Source organism: Otolemur garnettii, unplaced genomic scaffold (genome assembly GCF_000181295.1).
Source record: "Otolemur garnettii isolate 467f Iridium unplaced genomic scaffold, OtoGar3 scaffold00015, whole genome shotgun sequence".
NCBI classification, from domain to species: Eukaryota; Metazoa; Chordata; class Mammalia; order Primates; family Galagidae; genus Otolemur; species Otolemur garnettii.
In genome coordinates, this window is record NW_003852410.1 from 27034117 (window position 1) to 27039130 (window position 5014).

At 40.1% G+C, this 5014-nt stretch overlaps 1 pseudogene; it reads left to right on the forward strand.

Moving 5' to 3' along the window:
• The first annotated feature begins 3542 nt into the window (after positions 1-3542).
• Positions 3543-4622, forward strand: LOC100956675 (annotated as a pseudogene).
• The last annotated feature ends 392 nt before the right edge of the window (positions 4623-5014 follow it).

Genomic DNA, 5014 nt, shown 5'->3' on the forward strand with positions numbered 1-5014 from the left:
CTTTTTTTCATGTATTTTCTGAATCATAAGATGGTATCCTGGCAACTTTTAAAGGTAACCAATGATTTTTTTTAAATGCTACTAAGAAATACATGGATTTTTGTACATTAGATCCACAGTCATTGTTCGTAATAAAATTGATTTATCATTGACCTGTGGGAGTCCCTTTCAAGTTGGCTCCAAGTCCTTTTGACATGACTCTAGTCATTTTTGATAGGTTACCATGACAAACTCTCGTAGTTCATCAGGTCTGTTTCCTGACATAGATCTAGAATCAGTCATTTATTCAAAGAATTTCAATTCCTTTCAGTGAAAAGAAATGCTTATGAGTCCAAAATTAAAACACTAAGTACAACCCTATGCTTAGTTCTCGGCCTAGTTTTCATTTTGTCCATTTATTTGACCAAGAACATTAATAATAATAATTATTAATTTTATACCATATACTATATGTTTGTTTTAGGATACTTTTAAGTTTTCTGTATCTCAGTATTTCCATTTATAAAATGGTGATGATAACTCTAGTAATGCAGACATAATGTCTGCCCATTACCTTTTCAGCAGAGAACCAACAGGAGTAATGGTTTGTTAATGGGAGTTAAGTAGCAATACTGGTAGTCATAATGACAGCATTTTTTCTTATAAATTATTATATATCTACTGTGTATGAACATTGGGCATGGGTAGTAGTAGTGATGGTCATAGTAGTCATTTATTTTTTCAGTAAAAATTATCATACCTTTTGAGAAGAAACACAAAGGAAGAGGCTTCAAGGGAGATGGGAGGAAAGTGTGGCCTGTTGAACAAGGAAGGCTGGGGGGCCCATAGGAACATTCACTACTCAGCAACTCTTGCCAAGAAAGGGGGAAATGAATGTAGGTATAAGGTAACCTAGGTAATCAATGGCCAATAGAAAAGAACAATAATCAATAACAAGTAGAAAAGGGCAATAAATAATGCCTTTAGATGCATAGAGGCCAATAAAACCAATTCTAAACTAAGAGAAAGAGAGTGTTTATTCCTCTTCACTGCCTTTGCCTTTCCATCTCTCCCACTTCTTCTTCATGAGAGGGACCTGCTTCCAGCTCTTGTCAGAAGTCCCTAATTTTCTATTTGTTCTTAAATAAACTTTCTCTTTGTTACACTGAGACTCATGCAGGTCACTTTTGCTCTCTATTCATACTGCCTGTGCTGCTCCAATTTTATTTTTGGTTCTACCCATTTTTGCTTTTGATTCCTGCTGTGACTTGATTGAACTTTCTAGTTTGGCTTAATATTTGAACCAGGTCAACTGGATTTGGGGAAGTGGGACCCCCCTGACTGCCAATAACAGTACCTTTTATGTCTGAGGTACCATGTTGGGCACAAGGTATTCAATGGTTAAAAAGACTGGCATCGTCTTTGTCTTAAAGGAGAAAGGAAAAAAAAAAAAGGAAACTAGCAAATATAAATTACTATTAACGATCCCAAATCATTCACTTAGGTATTTCTCTACTTTCTACCGAAATTCTAAGTAGTCTCATACCACCATCAAAATGGCAGCTTCAAAATGACGCTGTCAAAATGATGTTGAAATATCTTCTCCCCAAGTCGTATCCCACTCATTTTACTGAGTCACTACCCTTTTTACTAAGCACCTTTCCCTTGAGGAAAACTAATTTTAACAAGGGGATTTGTTTGCAGTGTCTCAGAGAATTGAAACTGGGGCTTTTCCTTTTTTGGCCTCTGGTGCTGCCAGGATTCCCAGAGACCAGCTGCTTCCCAAGGAAATCTACCCCCTCTGGGGATAGAAAAGGTGCTCTTCCCCAAGGACGTGGCCTCAGAGTTGCAGAAAGTTGCCGTCAAAGCCTGGGTTTCTACAGACCCTGAGGCAGGAAGCCACTTGGCTCTCTCTGTTACTTCAGAGTGAAAATAAGGTCACAGGATGTCCCTTTCTGTGAATGACTGAATAAAAGACCAAGAGAAAACTTCCTCCATGTCCTCCAGCTAAAAGTATCCTCACACTGTGAAGGACTCACTTTTTTGGGTTTTTGCACAGTAGCCAAAAGACGGTCTCAGCGGGGCGGGAGCTTGGGGAGCCAGCAAGGTGAAAGCAGTTATTTTCCTCCTCTCTCACATCTCGCATCTCTTCTGATGCTTGTATTCTCCACATGGAGAAAGCCTCTTAATTGGAAAAGAAAAAACTGGTTTTTCAACTTTGTGCCATTCTTAACCCTACTGTACTCTTCCCCTATTGTGTAGGAATGTCTCAGGCGTCCACCTCCTGTTGGTCAGTGTTTTCACCCATAGGAATTTATCTAGCTCACTTGCATGGGAAGTGAGCTACTTTAGCTGTAAAAGGTGCCCGAGTATCCTTAAGGACCTTGCTGTCTAGAGGGGATGAAGGTAAAATCTATTCATTGCACAAATCTTAACTGATTCTGTATAGGGTTCTTGGGCCTGGGATCAGGTCTTGAACCAATAGAAAACAGTCCTGTTTTATTGGGCAGAGATTAGCAAACTAAGGCCAAATTCAGCTTCAGGCTATTCATATGCTAAGAATAGATCTACATAATTAAAGTGTTCTCTTAAAAAAATACAGGAGACTATATGTGGCTCATAAGCCAGAAAGACTTGCTAGCTGCCCCTCTAGGGAAATAATTTGCCAATCCTGTTCTTTGACTTATATCCTAAGATGACCTTTGCATGGTATAGGCAGTCTCTGGGTTACAAACGAGATAGGTTGAATTTGTATGTAAGTTGTAATAGCCCTCCATTCATAAGTGTGAGTTGTATGTCAGTTAGACGTTTGTAAATTATTATTACTTGGGTCATAAGTTTGGGCTTGGAGCTCAAATTCTGGCTTGGCCACTTAGTATGTAGTTTTAGGCAAGTGGCTTTAGAGTCAGATCACAAATGCTTATGGAGTATCTCTACACTGTGTCTAGGCACAGGGAGTGAAGGTAGATAACAAACATATACACAAATGAAGGAGATGGTTTCAAATCCCTATAAACCCATGAGGAAGTCAAAGGGAGCAGGATAGCAGAGGAGGGTTAGGGTAATATGCTAGGCTGCTTGAGTGTAAGGAAATGGTTTAAGGAGAAGGGGAGTGGCCAACTGATCAGATGCTGCTAAGTGGTTAAGTGAGGGAGGCCAGACAATGGGCCACTGGCTTTGAGCAAGCTATGGTTTACTAGGGACATGCCTGTGAGTAGCTTTTGATCCTTATACATTTATAATAAAGGGTGAAAGTGTGGCGATTTTGGCTTTTTAAAGAACTTAGAGTGATCCTTTAAAGTCAATGAATCCTGTCCTTAGGCTGAATGAAATAAAAACTCCATGTAATTTAATATTTAAGACTCTAATAAATGCATCATAGATAATAGAAATAAAAAGAAATGAATGCCTGCTGTCCTTTAGTTTGTGTTACAAAGATCTGCTGTGGGATCTTCAAATTATCCTATTCTTGGGATACTCGTTAAAAACATTTTAAATGAAAACTGCTTATACCTCTCGGTCCGATATTGAACTTGAGTTGAAGAGGCGAGTCCTGTCTCAAAATGGAGGGCCATAATCCAAAGGAACCAGAGCAGTTGAGAAAACTGTTTATTGGTGGTCTGAGCTTTGAAACTACAGATGATAGCTTAAGAGAACATTTTGAGAACTGGGGCACACTCACAGATTGTGTGGTAATGAGAGATCCCCAAACAAAACCCCAAAACAAAAAGGCTTTGGTTTTGTGACTTACTCTTGTGTGGAAGAGGTGGATGCAGCAATGTGTGCTCCACCACACAAGGTTGATAGGCCTGTTGTGGAACCAAAGAGAGCTGTTTCAAGAGAGGATTCTGTAAAGCCTGGTGCCTATCACAGTGAAGAAAATTTTTGTTGGTGGTATTAAAGAAGATACAGAAGAATATAATTGGAGAGACTACTTTGAAAAGTATGGCAAGATTGAAGCCATAGAAGTTATGGAAGACAGGCAGAGTGGAAAAAAGAGAGGATTCGCTTTTGTAACTTTTCATGATCATGATACTGTTGATAAAATTGTTGTTCAGAAATACCACATTATTAATGGGCACAATTGTGAAGTGATAAAAGCCCTTTCTAAACAAGAGATGCAGCCTGCTGGATCACAAAGAGGTTGTGGAGGTGGATCTGGCAACTTTATGGGTTGGGGAGGAAACTTTGGAGGTGGTGGAGGTAATTTTGGCTGTGGTGGAAACTTTGGTGGAAGAGGAGGATATGGTGGTGGAGGTGGTGGCATCAGAGGTAGTTATGGAGGAGGCGATGGTTATGGAGGAGGCGATGGTGGATTTGGAGGTGATGGTGGGAACTATGGCGGTGGTCCTGGTTATAGTAGTAGAGGGGGCTATGGTGGTGGTGGACCAGGATATGGAAACCAAGGTGGTGGATATGGTGGTGGAGGAGGATATGAGGGTTACAATGAAGGAGGAAGTTTTGGAGGTAACTATGGTGGTAGTGGGAACTATAATGATTTTGGAAATTATAGTGGACAACAGCAATTAAATTATGGACCCATGAAAGGGGGCAGTTTTGGTGGAAGAAGCTCGGGCAGTCCATATGGTGGTGGTTATGGATCTGGTGGTGGAAGTGGTGGATGTGGCAGCAGAAGGTTCTAAAAAACAACAGAAAAGGGCTATAGTTCTTAGCAGGAGAGCGAGGAGTTGTCAGGAAAGCTGCAGGTTACTTTGAGACAGTTGTCCCAAATGCATTAGAGGAACAGTGAAAATCTGCCACAGAAGCAACGATGATCCATAGTCAGAAAAGTTACTGCAGCTTAAACAGGAAACCCTTCTTGTTCAGGACTGTCATAGCCACAGTTTGCAAAAAGTGCAGCTATGCAATGTAGTGTCAGTTAGATGTACATTCCTGAGATCTTTTGATTGTTGTAGCTTTGTCTTTTTCTGTTTCTTTTCATTACATCAGGTATATTGCCCTGTAAATTGTGGTAGTGGTACGAGGAGTTTTCAAAAAAAAAAAGAAAGAAAGAAAATTGCTTATAAACCAGGAG